This window comes from Podarcis vaucheri (genome assembly GCF_965113315.1).
Source record: "Podarcis vaucheri genome assembly, chromosome: 4".
NCBI classification, from domain to species: domain Eukaryota; kingdom Metazoa; phylum Chordata; class Lepidosauria; order Squamata; family Lacertidae; genus Podarcis; species Podarcis vaucheri.
In genome coordinates this window covers 68,898,369-68,916,358 of record NC_138762.1, presented here as the reverse complement: position 1 = coordinate 68,916,358, position 17,990 = coordinate 68,898,369, and the positions used below count along the sequence as shown (strand labels likewise).

The 17,990-nt window shown below is 42.1% G+C and overlaps 1 long non-coding RNA gene across 1 annotated transcript; it reads left to right on the top strand.

Moving 5' to 3' along the window:
• Window positions 1-894: 894 nt before the first annotated feature.
• LOC309531882 lies at window positions 895-5,316 on the top strand. Its single transcript, XR_014219506.1, has 2 exons — window positions 895-1,725; window positions 3,976-5,316. It is a non-coding gene; the product is annotated as an uncharacterized lncRNA (long non-coding RNA).
• Window positions 5,317-17,990: the final 12,674 nt, after the last annotated feature.

The window sequence follows — 17,990 nt, the reverse complement described above, 5'->3', positions numbered from 1 at the left end:
TTGCACATGCGCAGGGTCGTTCACTCCCCCCCCCACAGGTAATTGGGTTCCAGCTTTTCATCGTTAAGCTACGTCTTCTCTGTAACTCTCCCTCTAGTCTTTTGCACACACACACACCCCTTTAAACGCAAGGAAGTGCACTACCTTATTTTAGCTCCAGGAACCCCAGAATGAGGGGAAATGACTCCTCGTGCAATTGTGTCAGAGGACAGTCTGCATTAATAATAATAATAATAATAATTTTTTATTTATACCCCGCCCTCCCCAGCTCAGAGCGGCTTACAAGCAATAATAAAAACAAGATGAATGATTACAACTTAAAAACAAAAATAAATTACAACATTAAAATATTGGAACATTAAAATATTAAAATGTAGCTTCATCGCAGGAGGAGAAGGAAAAGAAAAAAGAAAGAGAGGGAGGGAGGGAATCAAATTGGCTCCAAGCCAAAGGCCAGGCGGAACAACTGTCTTACAGGCCCTGCGGAAAGAAATCAGATCCTGCAGGGCCCTGGTCTCATGAGACAGAGCGTTCCACCAAGTTGGGGCCAGTGCTGAAAAGGCCCTAGCTCTGGTTGAAGCCAATCTAACTTCCTTAGGGCCTGGGACCACTAGGGTGTTGTTATTTATGGACCTTGAGGCTCTCCATGGGGCATACCAGGCGAGGCGGTCCCGTAGGTACGAGGGTCCTAGGCCGTGAAGGGCTTTAAAGGTCAAAAGCAGCACCTTAAATCTGACCCTGTACTCCACCAGGAGCCAGTGCAGCTTGTAAAGCACTGGATGAATATGCTCCCATGGCAGAGACCCCGTGAGGAGCCTCGCTGCAGCATTCTGTACCCGCTGGAGTTTCTGGGACAGCTTCAATGGCAGCCCCACGTAGAGCGAATTAGTTAGACTGTTGGACTAAGACTAGAGAGACCCAGGCTCAAATTCTTTGTCTTGAAGCTCCCGGGTGACCAGGGGCCTTAATTCTCAGCTTCACAGGAGGATAAATTGCAGGAGGTAGAATCAAGTAATGCTTTAAGCTCAGGGAAGGGCTGGATATAAATGTAATTGATAAATACTCAAATTTAGCATAGTAAGTGCCATAAAGGACATGCAGGAATGGCAGTGCATCGTGTTTTAGGATCTGTGACAGCCTTTAATTTTGAGAGCAATACAGTTTTCTGGAAATGAGCTTAATTGAAGCAGATGTGATGCCATGATTATCTATTTATGGCATTTAAAGATTAATGGTACTGAAGAACATATAAGCAATATAATATCCAGCCATACCCACAGCACAGGCAAGCCAAAATGTGCTGATTTGAAGCCAAATTGCACCCAATCCTTTTGTCAGGAAGATTGTGAACTGTGCTGTTGGAACTGCATGCCGCAGGGTTTTCCATGTTTAGGAAATGAGAGAAAAAGAAGAAGCCTGACATGGGAGGAACTGCATCTCTAAAATAGCTGCCAAAAAGGGGATTCAAACTGCCCACAGGAAATGATAAAATCAGGGTTGTCTCTAATATTAGGTAAAGGGAAGCGACCACTTTGGGCAGCAGACACTGATGGTGGGAGCAGCAGGGCAGCCCTTTGGCTATCCCCCAGCTGCATATGTTTTACTGTCTGTCCTGGCTATTGTACACAATCCTGTTGCCCTCAGATGCAGTGGAAGATGGAACACCATCCTATCAACACGGCTGAAGTAAGATTCAAGTGCTAGTCCACTTGGCTTCTGCACATGGTGTGGACAGAGGAGGGGTGCCATCTTATGCACAACCTCGGGGGGGGGGAATGCATTGTGTTGCAGAACTGTTTTTCTTTGTGTTGTGTGTTAAAATATATATTGTCCGCTGCCATGAGCTATGGAGATGTGGTAGGATATAAATCCAATCAGGGGTTCCCAAAGTGTGGTCTGCAGACCACCAGTGGTCCACAGGCTTTATTCAGGCAGAAAAATAATTAAGTTGTTTAAACAAATCCCTCAGCAATTTTCAAGCGGTCCATGGCAGGGAACATTTGGTCGCTACTGATCTAAACTGTAAAAAATGCAAGCATTTGGGAAAGAGTACTGGCAGGGCCAGCCCACACATAGGGCAAGGTGAGGCAACCGCCTCAGGAGGCAGAATCCACAGGGAAAGCAGATCCAGCCTCCAAGGAATGCATTGCCTGCTGTCACTGCCACTGCCACAGTGGTGCAGGATCTGTCTCCCCAGCAGCACCCCTAATGCCACCTCTACAACAGTCTATTGACGAGCAGGAGGCATTGCTGGCTTCCTTGTTCTCAATGTAGATCTTTATTCCCCTGTTGTTCCCAATGTAGATCTTTATTCTCCCCTTGTTCCTGATGTAGATTTTGTGGTTTGCCTCAGGTGCCAACCTGTCTTGGGCCAGCTCTGGGAACTGGATTGGATGGAGAATCAAATTTCTACTACCAGAGCGATTTGGGAAGGGAGGGGAAGTCATTCTCAGTTTGATTCCCATCAGGGTTACAGGAATTAGCTCCACTGTAGTAATTTGAACATTAAAATCAAGATTTCTTTTGAAATTATTTATCTGATCCTCAAGGGTGTCTTGAACATTAGACACATATTAGTTAATTTATACTCCATAAAGCTTAACATCCTCATTTTGTACAGTTTTTCTAATCACATTACTCATATCCCGATATTTATAGTCTTTTACAAGATAATTTTAGGAAGATAAGAATCAAAATCTCTAGTGCTTTTTAGGATCTTATTTAATCTCATTTATGAATGCATGCAGTTTCCCCCCCAGTCCTTAATCAACATGCAGTAGCGTGTTAGAAGTATTTTCAATAAAGCTTCCACAGTTACATTTTAATTGTTCACTGGTAAATAGAAATTAGACTTAAGACATTTATGGTAATTACGAAGAAATACCCTTTCTGTCACCTATCTATGTAGACCGTTAGTAGGGAGTGTTTTGAGTGCACTGCGAGGTTTTAGAGGAAAATAAGCAGAGTGAAGAACCCAGCGATTGAGGCTGCAGTCCTGTATATCCTTATGTAGGAATAAGGATAACTGAGCTTACTTCTGAGCAAATGTGTATATGATTGTGCTGATAGTTGTTTCTGGCCTACTATTATTAGTTTCATGTATGAACTGCTTCCCAGGATTCAACCCTGATCTCAAAGTGACTTTACAATACTATATATATAACCAACTGCATTTATGGAAAACGTTGCATATAAAAACAATTGCATATATAAAAAGAATTTCAGATCTAATAAAGATAGCAATTGGGATAAAAATGTCCACTTAGAAGGCTTGTTGAAAGAGAATAGCAGGTGCTAAAAAGACAATAGAGATGGTGCCTGTCTGATAGACCCAAGGCCTGATTCTGACACAGTTCGGAACAGACATCATGATAAGATGGTATCTGTAGGACGCCCTCCTGCAAAGCACAGTGATCAGTTGACTATGCATTTCTTGACACACCCCCACCTCCACCAGCCAGGGATTATTGACCCATTCGCTGCTACTTTAGGACTCAGAGATAGTTGGAGGACTATGATTGAAGTGCACAGCACACCTTCCTGTTAACAAGCAGATTTAATGAACATTGATTAGAACACATACCAAGTCAATAGTGGTCAGAACTGATTGCTCTCAATTAAAAGGGGGAGGGGAGAAAACAGATCAAATAAGAAATGCACAAAGTTTTAACCACCTATTCTTGCAAACCACAAAGGGCCAGCTGATCCAAATGCCACTACTCCATGTTCTTCGTTCTGCAGAGACACTGTACATTCACACTTGTATTTGAATATCGTTTATTCTACGAGTAACGAGGCACCTTGCCCTTTGTTTGCCATTCAAATTCTAGCTCTAATAGCTTTTTGTTTGCATTTTGCAGGGGGAGGGCATAATCTTTGGGTATGACTAGTACTTTTAACATGCTGTTTATGAGAAAAGAAGGCAGAGTGCCTAGCATAATCTGTAACTTGCCTCGGTTTGTGCTCCACTTCCAGATTTCCTTTGAAGAATCTCGTACTTCTTTTGACCTGTGTCAAAGTCTCAGATTATTGCTGTTTCTGGCTGTTGCTCACCCACCTCTTCCCCTGTCAAGAAGTTTTACTGCCAAGGTAAATTTGTGCTTCCTCCTGCCAGATACTTTACCTAATTTTGTCTCAGAGCCTTGGCTACTTCACAACCCTGGCTCACAACCCCATACCCCTTCAGCACACTACATCAACTTTATTGTGGGTGGGTATTGATGCACAGATGCAATTGCCCAAATTCATCGAATGTTAAGAAAATCAAAGACCCTGAACCTGCAATTCCAGGGTGGGGCATGTGCATTTGTTTGGAACATAAAGATTAATTAAGCAAACACTGAGAAATTAAACTGAGATGAAACGTCGCAGGAGTGCTACCCCCACCCCCATTCTTGCTACTCATGCACACATGGAAATATTCCATTGAACGTCCCATTTAGGTGGAAATAATCTAAAATTCAATCTATTCTACACCTCCACAGTAGACAGAAAATCGGTCTGTCTACATTTTCTGTTCCTGCATTTCAGCATTGTCCTACGTGGACACACCCACACCCTTATATGCACAAAAAGTGTCCGAGTAACGACAATGGAGATGTGATGATCTAAAATTATAGCAAGGACGGCTTTATCAAGAATCATCTTTTTGCTCTCTTCAGTCCCATTTTAACAACTTAAATAACTGCTCTGTTTTGTAATTGGTGCTGTTAAAATGTCATGAACTGATCAGACCTGATCGTGTTGCCTAGTAGCTTTCAGAAGATGGAGTGCTGATTGGAATCCATCTGTGGTTTTGAAGGAAGCCACTCCTGGTTAAACAAAGAGTTCTATGAAAGCTTGCTTAGGAACCGGGAGAACAGAATTAAGGGGCATATAATACGTACTGATTTTGGTTAAGTAATGCAGATGCAAATATGTGCCTCGTTACATTAACAAACTGCAACAACTAGAAGCCATCCACATGCAGTCAAATGATCTCCTTTCTCAAACTTTGACTTCTGCCTTGTGGATAGATTGACCAGCAGTCTACAAATGACGCACTAAAGATTAAAATGCAAACTAAGAGCTAGTTCTCCTCATCGCCTTTTGTCATAATGTAACAGGTGCAGCACTAAACGTGTGCTTCACTTTTGAGGGTAGAAAAAGAGATGTGGAATTTCTGCCTTGCAAGACTGAAACTGCTGCAACGCAAGCAGAAATGGCACTGAAAGGGAACACACACATTAAGGTCAAAATGGCTTGTTCTGAAAGGGTTGCCTTATGTTAATACAGTAGTTTAAAAATGAAATTACATGCATTAGGCTGGCACAAAAATGTGGCTGTTGTCTAATATGTAAGAGTAGCAATGAATAACAGAACACCTGGCACCTTGACTATTATTCTGCTGCCAGCTCTGACATTTCTAATAGCATTATGTGGTTGCTGGGGTGTTTGGTTGCTTTTAAAAAATGTGTTTTGTTCTTTTGTTTTGTTTTTCATTGGGAACAAGTAGATCCTGAAACAAAACATTGCCGTATCCTTTGTCAGAGTTTCAGCCATGTCCTTTTCCAAAATGCTGAATTACTTTTCCCTTTCCTAGTTTTTCTTTTCCCTCATCAATAGTTGGTCAGCATTTTGTGGCCACTGAGAATGCTCAGTTCCTATCAGGATGGGGGTTTTTTTGGGGGGGTGTTTCTTTCCCTTATTTTTTTGCCCCCATGTAGGATGTTTTGTACTGCCATCTTGGGGTTTCTCTGACACAGAGATACCTGCCTCTTGTGCATAGATGATGCCATTTTAATTAACAAAACGATCCACGCTGATTCACAAAGTGTGGAAGCCAGAGGATGGTTACGATGTAGTCACCCAGTGAAACTGATTGGTGGATTAGGGACAGACAAGTGAACGTACATTTTAAAAGCCACCCACAATTTCTCCTCCCAATTTCTCCTCTCTCCGCCTTTGAGAGGCAGATCTAAACCATCCTCCCTGGTACCATACGATCGCAGTTTAGGTTGGTCACTTCTGGAAGCAGATTGCTGGTCTGGGTTTGGCAAAGTCATGTGATATGACTTTGTGTTTGCTTCTGACATGTGGCCCGTGACATTTTTATGAAGACAGAAACTACCAAGCCAAACAGATCCAAGTTGTGTCGGGCCTGAGTTATTATAACATCGCACAAGAATAATAGAATCATAGAACCATATAATTTTACATTTGGAATGGATCCCGATTATCATCTAATACAGGGGTCAGCAAACTTTTTCAGCAGGGGGCTGGTCCACTGTCCCTTAGACCTTGTGGGGAGCTGGACAATATTGGGGGGGGGCATGAACGAATTCCTATGCCCCACAAATAACCCAGAGACGCATTTTAAATAAAAGCACGCATTCTACTCATGTAAAAACAAACTGATTCCTGAACCGTCCGTGGGCTGGATTTAGAAGGTGATTGGGCCAGATCCGGCCCCCGGGCCTTAGTTTGCCTACCCATGATCTAATTATACAACCCCCTTTCATAGTATGACAAATGTCCTATTCTCTTTTGTATAGGCAAGCATCGTACTAAAAATGATCTGCATCTTTGCTGAGAGTAAAAAAATTAACCTCGATGAGACATAATGCATATAGACTTCCTTGTCATTAGGAAATTTTAAAGGACTGACGCGTACTAAGCAGTTCCTCCCATTTTCCCACACGCCCCTTGCCAAGTCCAGGGCTTTTATTTCATTTGTATCTATGATGTAGTCTAGCAAGCCCCATTAAGGAAACGATATTGCCTATTCAACAGCATGAATCTTCCCTGTGTCACTAGACCTTGACCAGCTCATTATTAGTGGAATGGAGCCAGGGAGAGAGACAGTGTTTTCTCAAACATGTGAGGCGAGTGCGTCAGAGCTGTGGAGCAGGCTATTAACAGGGGTTTGTCCTTTGGTGAGGACCTCCTTTCCTCTCCGGCAGCTTTCTGAGCTGAACTTAAGACCCTTATTACAGATTCATGAATGAATGATTTTGATTTATTTTGGCAGCGTCTGGAAGCATCGCAGTCCCGTGGAAGCAAGAACAACCAGCCATTTGTGCAAAATAAGAATGTCATTAGAATGCACCTTTTAGCAGATCAGCATTAAGCAGTAGAGAAAAACAGCAACCAAGGCCCAGAAGATCGTTTTTTGTGTCTTTGTTATGGGTAAACAGATCAGGTCTTAGCTTAGCATTCCTTGAAATGGTTACCTATATCATGTGGTAAATTCAAATTTACTCAAATATACAGTGGTACCTCGGGTTACAGACGCTTCAGGTTACAGACTCGGCTAACCCAGAAATAGTACCTCGGGTTAAGAACTTTGCTTCAGGTTGAGAACAGAAATTGTGTGGCGGCAGTGCAGCAGGAGCGGGAGGTCCCATTAGCTAAAGTGGTACCTCAGGTTAAGAACAGTTTCAGGTTAAGAACAGACCTCCAGAACGAATTAAGTTCTTAACCCGAGCTACCACTGTATTAGCATTTCTGTGAGAAACATCCATCGTCACATCAGCAGGCGTCTCCTTCCTTCCCTTCCCTCCCCCTGCATCTTTTATGCCCTTCGAATCCTCTCCAGAGGGCCCCTAACCCTCTGAAGCACATTTTGAAGGTATACAGGAGAAGAAATTCATTCCTCTGATTGTGTCTATTCTGTTACTGGACAAACACCATTGGATTTCACTCAGTGGTTTGGGATTAGGCTATTTGAAGCCCTACCTTCTCTCTCACGTTCCTGCCAGTGCCCAAACACAGTGGAAGCATCTCAGATGCCTTGTTTTACATCCCATTGCCACGAGAGGCTTGGTTGATTGGGAGCCAGGACAAGGCCTTTTCAGCTGATGTTGCCAGAGCTTTGCATTTGAAAGTGTATTGGCGAAGCACTCTGTTTGTTGGCTGCTAAGACAACTTGGGTTGCAGTTGCTTACAAAATGGGATTCCCTCCTTTAACACTTACAAAGAATCATAAAGCAATTACTCCTCCATTTCCCTTATCAGATACCTGAAGCATTTATCTATGCTTTCAAACCTTTATATCTGTAACTTTTACAAAAGCTAAAAAGTAATAAAAAACATAAATGTCTCGTTTAATAAAAACCGAGGACCTCCATACACACAGCCCAGACTTATGCTCCAGGGAGGTCATTCTGGAGCGGGAAACGCAGTGGTTTGACTTCACCCCTGGGGGCAGACTCCATTGCATCTCAAGACAGATGCATGCCAACAACAACAACAAAGCCTACACATAAAATAAGGCGAAAACCAAAATCTACAATAATGGCAATTAAATTAGTATCAAGCAAGCAAATAAAGCAAGTGGTGCAACATGATGTGGATGGTTTTGGGGGCCATTTGACATGCTAGACTGGAAACAGGAAAAATGCTTTTCTTCTCTCTGTCACAAAAGGCGATGCTTTAGATTTAGAAAGTGGATTGCTCCATGTTACCTGGCTAGGACAGTTCAATGTAGAAAGCCACCATGTGGCTCATCACATTTGCCAGTAGCATGGGGCAAAGGAAATGACAGGCACACCTTCTAGAATCAAGCCCTTGAATTGGATACATTTCTAAACTAGAAGCCCTCCTATGGCCAGTGTGAATATGTGTCAGGGGCTTTTTTTGTCAACAACAACCTTAGGCACAAAGGGTAGCTACATACATCATAAGTACTTCGTTGTTAGCTCTCCCACGTTGCACACTCCTGCCAGCATAAAATATGTATATGAGAATGAAACTGGTAGCCAAAACTCCAAGAATATTGTTATCTTTACTTCTCAACTTCCCACCATCTGTTCACCTGTTATAAAACATCCTGACAAACTGTGCCAGATGAAGCTGTTTTTCATCTCTGTGTGCAGCCAGCTGCCATTAGCGTTGCACAAATCCGGCCGGGCACAGAAAAATATTCATAGGATGATTGGCTTAAATCTCCGCTGTAGGAGAAAATGATTTTTTAATGCAGTGACAGATGTCTTGTGCTGGCAGGTGCTCAGTTTGACAGCGTATCTTGGACCTGGATTGTTGACTTTATCGTTGACTGTAGCATGACAAACAGAACCTTTTGATCTACATATAGGCACACAGATCACATAAAACGCGTTTCCCTCTGTTGAGATATCCCTTTTTAATCTGTGGGTGGAGGGTTTTCTGAAAGATAATTTATGCTTTCATATGGCCCTTGTTTTCTTGAGGCATACAAATTAAAACCATGAGTATCTTGCAATACAGTAATGTCTTTCAGAATCCTACTTTAATTTAGAGCTCTGAGCGCTACTTACATATTAATTAACATTTCTTTGCTTAGAAAAGAAAAATCCCATGCTGGGTTTGTGGTAAGAATGTCAGAGAAGTCAGTTGAAAATGGGCTATCAGGCAGATTTCCTTCTGCGCATTCCGCTCCTGCTATGAATTATATTTATCTTAGTTCTCCACAACAAAAGGGTTTTTTAAAAAAACATATGCGCATTATACATACATACATTGCTTTGTAATGTGTTCTATTTACATATTCATTGAAGTACAGTTGCTGCTGTCCTGAAAGGTGCTTTATTTTTTTGGAAGTGTTTGTTGACATGCAAGTTGTTTGTTTTGTAGATTGGTTGTTGCTGGGACAGACTATAAATGCTAAAGCTGCAATCTCACTATACTCCAAAGCAAATCCTACTGAATTCAATGCAGCTTACTTCTAGGTATGTAGGGCGTAATCTGCTTTAACTGCAGCCTTAATTTGCTTCCTGCTGTGAATTTTAAAAACTAAAGGCATGCATGCATAGTTCATTATTCTTTTCACATGGACATTAGTTTTAGCAGTATGTTTCAGCACCCAGCTATGTTCTGAATAAAGTACACATTTATGAATTAAAACACTACATTACAATGAAAAACATGGACTTATATGGTTAAGTGGCAGAAGTAAATAATACAATTCAGCACACAAGGAGCAAGATATCAACAAGGTGATAAACTGTTCCTCCCTGATGCCTGAGGAATGGAAAGAAGATAGGATAGCAAGTTTATACCGAACTGTGAAATCAAGCTGGCAAAATGGGATGAAATTCTAATTCCACATACCTGTAAGTAAGACCCATTGAATTCAATGGGCTTTCAAAGGCACACTCCTGCACTGTCTCCTGAGATAGACAGGTGCCCACCTAGGTGCTTAGAATTACAGCCATAAATGACTTTGTGATGGGTCATTAGCCACTTCATTAACTTTGTATTTGAAATGCCATTGTCTTTGCTGCAAAAGACTTAACAGCATCATCCCTCTGTAAATGTATTAACGTTGAAAGGGAACATGCTAGGCCCATTGGTATACAGCTGTATAGGAAACACACAGGAAGATATATTTTACATCAAGGTGTAGTGGCCTGCCATGAATGCCACCCATATGAGGACTTCACTGCTCTCCTAGGCAGCCGTTAGTCTTATTTTGCTAAATCAGTTACCTTGTCCACTTGCCAGCCGAAATGCCTGCAAGAGATAGCATGCAGCTCTACGTAATTGGGAGGATCCTAGCCTTAATAAGAGATAGCGGCTACATGGGGAGAATCCCATGGGCGTTAGAGTTATTCTTTGCAGCTGTAGCCCAGATCATGTGGCCCACACGACGTGTGGGGAATTCAGCTAAGTCATCATGAGACAGGCAAACAAACTTTGGAAAATATGGGAGCTGAGCGTCAGCACAGACCTACAGGCCTGGGGTGCTGCGTGGCTACAGTGGGGTTCTATCCACTGCTATCTCTTTGCGGCTCCCAGCAGTATACCTGAAGGAGTGTCTTCACACCCATCGTTCAGTCCAGACACTGAGGTCCAGCTCCAAGGGCCTTCTGGCGGTTCCCTCCCTGCAAGAAGTGAGGTTATGGGGAACCAGGCAGAGGGCCTTCTCAGTAGTGGTGCCCACCCTGTGGAACACCCTGCCATTAGATGTCAATAAAATAAACAACTACAGTGGTACCGCTAGTTACAAACTTAATTCGTTCTGGAGGTCCGTTCTTAACCTGAAACTATTCTTAACTAGAGGCGTGCTTTCGCTAATGGGGCCTCTTGCTGCTGCTGTGCCACCGGCACACAATTTCTCTTCTCATCCTGGGGCAAAGTTCTCAACTCGAGATAACTCTTCCAGGTTAGCGGAGTTTGTAACCTGAAGCGTTTGTAACTTGAGGTACCACTGTATCTGACTTTTAGGATACATCTGAAGGCAGCCCTGTTTAGGGAAGTTTTTAATGTTTGATGTTTTATTGTGTTTTTAATATTCTATGAGGAAACCCAGCCAGATGGGTGTGTTATAAATAATAAATTGTTGTTGTTGTGAATGGAGGCATTGCTTGCTTGGTACGGTATATTTTCCTGTGTAATCTGCATGTTGTTAAACTAAATCACCACCTGTGTCTTGTACTGCTTCTGAATCCTAGATAAAGAACCCCCCCCCTTGCTTTTGACAAGACATCAACTCCGCGTTACAAAGATGTTTCTAATGTGACATGAAGGCTGGCAACATCAGCTCCAACAGGTGGGAATCTCTTGCAGACAATTGTGCACCCGTAGTGGTGACCAGAGGAGGAACGACCGCTGGGAGGAGTGCAGAGAGAAGAACTGCCATGGTGCACAACCAGACACCTTCATCTGCTCCAGCTGCAACAAAACATGTCTCTCCTGTATCGATCTCTATTAGCCACAGCAGGTGCTGCAACCTTCCAACCGTTTGACTTCCCCCACAAAGGCGCACTCCTCCATTGTCTCCCGAGACAGATGGATGCCAGCCAACCATCTGTTTATGGCTGAGATATACCTGGGTATCATGTGCTATGAGCTATGTAAAAACAAACAAATATATCTTTCTGCATCACCGGATCATGAAATGGAAGGAAGGTTTGTGCAAAATAAAGCAATTGCAGCAGAATGGGTAATAGCTGATGATGGTGTGAATGGACATTGGAATGGACTGATTTCTCCACAGGTTGCCATGCTAATCTTGTCAGGCTAACATGGGGATGGGGCGTGACAGGAATAAAAACAACAATAACGAAAGAATGTCCCTTAAAAGCATTCCTGGTGGTTGCCAGTTTTATTTCTCATAGTAACTACAGCAATGTTTTCAACGCAAGTTTAACAGGCATCCTCTGTGTTTAAATAATTTTTACTTTTCTATTATTGTGCCAATCTGCTGGAATGCATATTTAGTAGATGGGAATAGCTAGCAACAATCACACAGTATTGTCTCCCAAGACAGACATGTGCCAACAACAGCAATGTAGAACCAATGAGTTAGTCAGAGAGAAGTTCTACATAATAATCACCTGTAATTAATAAGAATATGTTGCTAGCTATGTAATATAGGGCAATAGTACATCTCACAGATCACAAGCTTAATTATGAAACTCCAGATTTAGAAGCAGTCTACTTCTGATTATGCTGAAGTTGAGGAGACTAATAACAGAAAATGGCTTAATAAATCTCCCCATCTTTCTAAGCAGCCCTTGCATTTCAACAAAAATCTCCAGAAGTCTCCGTATCATTGCCAATATACACATCTTTTGGCCTAGGTGGGTGGTAGTCTATGCTAGTCCTGCTAAGTTTGTAAAGCCATTGAAATTAAAAGACGTTACTGACTTAGGTTCATCAATGTCAATGGGTTTACTCTGAGTAGGACTAGCATAGAAGAAAAGATTTTAAAAGGAATCTTTAAGGAAACCTCAAAGGAAATCTGTGGCCCTTGTCCTGTGCCTTGTAAAAAAAAAGAACTGGCATAAAAAGCAAATCCTTTCTCTTTCCCCCTGCAAGCTTGCTAGGGAGAAATTGAGGCTTTCAGACTTGAAAGAGCAAATAGTCACATTAAGAATGCATGGTTTTGATTGACTTAAATAGGGTGGGCAAACAAAGCCCCGTCCCCAGTTTACCTTTGTGCCTGGGGGTTTGTGTGGCCTCTGAGAGAGAGAAAGGGGCTTTTAAGAAGGAAAAAATGAAGGTTTTCCTGATTTAATTATTTGTTTTGAGGGGGCGGGTACAGCCCCCCCCCCGGGCCCCCCAAGCCTGCTAGGAGGAAAGGTCTGGTTTCCTCTCATGATTCAAATATATTTATCTTGCACCAGCAGCTTGTGATGCAAACATAGGATACAAATCTTGCTAATTTATTTTATTGATATACAGATGGGGAACAACATATTTTCTGAGCCCCATGAGACAGATATGTAGAATATAGCTTTTGGGAATCTGTGCCATGGATAAGAATTGGACACAGGAATAGATAAGAGCATTATTGTACACTACTTTTAATTATCAGCAAGCTTGAAAATCCTCAAAAATACAATAGCAGAATGTTCTGACTGTAATTTAATTTTTAATTTTTTTTTTATTGTAGCAGTTAAAAAGAAATGTGGCCTAAATTCAACAGGGCCAGCTTTGTTTTATTTCAATATTGATGACTGATTACTAGTCTTTTGTAACAAACCCGCTTCTCTTCCAAGTTGCTAAAAACCTGTGTTGTGATAATCTGATGCCACCTTGTGGCTAGGTAGTCATATTGTTGGCACAAGTCAATAGCTGTTCTTGCTGTAAGATCATAACTGCTAAAAGAAGCATATATTAATTCTAGTGGTGTTTGCCCACTTGTATACCGAAGGGGTTCTTTAAAAAAGGAGAAGTCTGAGATGCTTTGTGACATAAGACACATATGTACATCTTCAAATTTAAAATTTTCAAATTTAAAATTTAAAATACTGCTCCATTAAATCATTTAGGCAGCCGTTATAAAATCTCAGTCCTGGCTTGTTCATTTCAGAATCACTTCCAGTGCCTTTTCAAAGGCAGATAACATTGTACATCTCTCAGTCTCCCGCCACAAAGTCTAATCTTACAGAGAAATTACATTGTAAGTGTTATGTACTGAAGTTTTCACCCTGGGCCAGCAGAGAGATACTGTAGTTTTCACTCAGGTCCACATATGCAAATAAGGGATCGAAAGTGACGTTCAGTGATTGGATAGTTACAGAAAATGGTTACTGTTGCATTCTAGTGGAGCTCTATATAAGCAGGCTGGCTGAACCCTTCAGTTCAGTTCTGTTCTGGCCTGTGAATAAATAAGAGCTGTTTGAAGAATCGCTGTGTCGTCTGATATGTTCACCTACAACTTAACAGTAAGGTCATTAGCACAACAGTATCTTATTTTACAAATCAGAAATACATACGCTTCAGGTTACATACGCTTCAGGATACACACCGCTAAAGTGGAAATAGTGCTTCAGGTTAAGAACTTTGCTTCAGGATAAGAACAGAAATTGGGCTCTGGCGGTGCAGCAGCAGCAGCAGCAGGAGGCCCCATTAGCTAAAGTGGTGCTTCAGGTTAAGAACAGTTTCAGGTTAAGTACAGACCTCCGGAATGAATTAAGTTCTTAACCCGAGGTACCACTGTACTGCAAATAGCAAGTGAATTAGATGACTAAGCTCTCCATCATTTTACCCTTCTTCCAAATCCAAACTTAGCAGATTGCAAGCACTGACAATAAGTTTACTGCCCACCATCTCCTCCTTCCCTCCCTCGTTTGGGGTATCAAGAATGCAGTAACAAAAATGTCCCGGGCCCAAGGAGCCCTGGGAAATGTAGTTCTCAAGGCTTATTGTACCCAGGACACTGATGTTACAGGGGCCCCTCTGCAGTCAAGGCATAGCAACACCCCCTCCCCCCGATAATACATTTCTCTGTTATTTTTACACACGCATACATTTTTATGCTCACTTTTGCATAATATACACATTTGGTCCACATTTTTTGGTCGAGGAGCCTCAGCGCAAAATCCAGAGAAGAGCAAATCAGAAGAATAGATGGCTTTTCTTGTCCCATACGATTTTAGGAACTGCAAGTAAGGCAAGTTCTCATTAAAAGGCAACCCACACTAAATTTATTCCCCATCCCTAGGGTTGGTGGTTCGCGGGGAGGGTCACCCTAGGGCATCTTACCCAGAGCCCTTCACAATCTGAAGCTGGCATTGGTTGTGTGATGCTGCATGTGTAAAATTTACTTTCGGAAGACTCTGCATTCACTCTTAACTTTTTTTTTTTTTTGTGGAACAGTTGTTCATGCCCTCTGTATGTGTTTGGCACTTTCCTTCCTGGTTTTTTCTTCCTTCTCCCAAACAGGCTGCAGAAACAGGTCGGGTCATAAAGCACCTGCACAGTTGCTGATCAAGACAGTTTTCGAAGAGCAAAATAATACAGAGTTTCTTCCCCTCCCATATCCTGAATGGTATCACTCCAGGCAATTTCTGCACCTTGTAGTACCAATGGGAGTGTAAAATCCATAATTGAGTGAGAATTGACCTGTACTGAAAATACTTTGACTCTTCAGGGCACAATATCCTAAAAACAAATGGTTGCATGTAGCTATGGAGCAGAACCATCTTGCATGGGAAACTTGCACAGGCAAAAATCTCTAAAACTTTAGGTTTTAGAGGACAGTTGAGACTGCTCTCATTTTCATGTGACTTTTGTGATGGTAGCTGTTCATTACCACGAGGAATATTATACCTGAGCAGATATTCTGCAGGAAATGTCTGGTTTTACCATACCTAACAAATTTGCCTGCTAAAAATGCATGCTGCTTTTCTCAGCCACTGATCAGAGCCTAGTAAAGATGACTTTTACGCCTTCCTGATTCATAAAATTGTTCTAAGAGTCAGTTTATGCAAGCAGCTGATAAGGTGGTAAAACTGTTCTTGGACTGGACTGTTTTTTGACAACAGATAGGGGAATTATTTTTGTCTGAGTGCTCCTCCTTTAAAAAATAACCCCAAACTTCCCAGATATGTTGTTACCTCGGGTTACATATGCTTCAGGTTAGATATGCTTCAGGTTACAGACTCCGCTAACCCAGAAATAGTACCTCAGATTAAGAACTTTGCTTCAGGATGAAAACAGAAATAGTGCTCCGGCAGCGCGGCGGCAGTGGGAGGCCCCATTAGCTAAAGTGGTGCTTCAGGTTAAGAACAGTTTCAGGTTAAGAATGGACCTCCGGAGCGAATTAAGTACTTAACCCGAGGTACCACTGTATTAGAAAACTGGGCGTTAGGGGAAATAGCTGTAGTCTCGCATTGCTTATGGTATGTTATATTGGTATCTGTTATATCTTTTTTAAATGAGAAAGCATTAAAAGCTACTATGTGATTCTTCAGTGATTATTATTACTGCCCATCACCTGGTGTCAAAGCTTCTAAGTGCAGCTTACAGGTAACTAGAAAACTTATAAAAACACAATTCATTGAACAACAGTAAAACAGAAGCAGTAACAGAATCCTAAAATTCAGGTCTGCTGCAGAGAACAGAAATCACTCAAACTTGCAGTCTTTTGGTTTAGTTCTGCAGTTTGTGTTGACACAGGTGAAGCTAAAGGGGGGGGGATACACTGTACCCCCAGGCACTGTAACAAAATTCCTATGGGAGATGCTTGTGTCTTTTAGTTGTGGTTCTATTTTAATATAAGGTTACCAGATTTTTTTCAATGAATCCAGGGACACTTTTCAACTTCCTACTAAATAGATGGATTTTGTCAGGGGACTGATTTGTAAATCTGGCGACTGTCCCTGGGAAACAGGGACGTCTGGTAACTTTATTTTAATATCAAAAGTAGACTCTGGTGCATATTTATTTAAAGAAATTGGTACTCCAGTTTATCGCCCTCAAAAGGTGGTTTTCAGGTGGTTTCCAGATTAAAAACAGAAAAATGAGAGGATCTCATTGAAATAGTCACCCAAAAGGGCATAAAGGAACCACATTGGCTTGAAAATACATGTCTACAGGCAGATATTAAAGCAGAAGATTGCAAGGTGTATAAAAAGGAATGGCCACAAGAGGTCCAAAAAAGCTCAGAGTTATTCAGCAATAGAAAATGTATTATAAGTTTCATGAAATAGAAAAGTAAAAACATAACATAGCAACAACAAAAATCACCTGCCACAAAGGGTAAATAAAATCCTTAATAATAAAAGGATGATTGGTCATTGAAGACCAAATCTATGTTGCCCCCCCGACTCTTATGTGAATAGATTTCAGGGACTGCACTACATCAACACAAAACACTACATTGATGGAAAACTAAGCAGTGGCCTCTAAAGGTCCATTGTGCAACTGAGTCCTTTTTACACCTTGCAACAAGTGACACCCAGAGATCATCTAAAAGCAAAGTTTGTTTCATACTTGCAAGTAAGAAAACAGTATCAGCAGTAAATACCACAAAATGGTTTTCTCCTTCAGTTGCTGTGGGGTAAAGTTGTGAGAATGGGGCCTGTGATGTCATAGCAAGAGAAGCCATTATGAGATACCTTGTGGGTAAATAAATTCTTGAATTACCCTGATGATCTCCCCAAGGAGGAGTTTGTTTATTTTTTGGTGCTTAAAGGTGGCTGTTTATGGTGGGATCATTGCTGCTCATGCATGCAGAATTTTTTTTGTGGGATCCACACAGCATTATTGTCATCAAAATGCCAGCCTCCCCCAATTTAATCCAGATCGACCTGTGATGGGATGATGAGCTGCTTGTGCGTAAAATCCAAGTCCCTCAGAGTTTGGTCAAGTCCGCAAACCTCTGTCTGTAACGGAGCCCCTTAAGCATGGCTCCGTCAGTCGCTGGCAGATTCCGACAGTGGTTGCTTTCGGAATCTCTTCCAACATAAAAGCTCCTTAACGGAAACACGTCTTCTGGACTCTCTGCGTGACAGTTTCCGGCGAGGAGTGGGTGTCCCTACAGGAGGTCCTGAAACCTCCCCACTGTTTTCGCTGGAAGTGTCTCTGAGCCATCCCTCCTGCTCACTTTCCCTCGGATCACCTCCTCTCCCCCTGCTGGTTCCCTCTTCAGCTGCTGAGTCTCTCCCAACCTGTGTGAGCCCTTCCACCTCCTGTCCTTCCGATGGCAGTTCCCTGACACGACCTTTTCCAGGGGAAATACAAGATTAAACACCTCTACAAGTGATAGATTTGGGATAGCACAACAACCTGTTTACAGT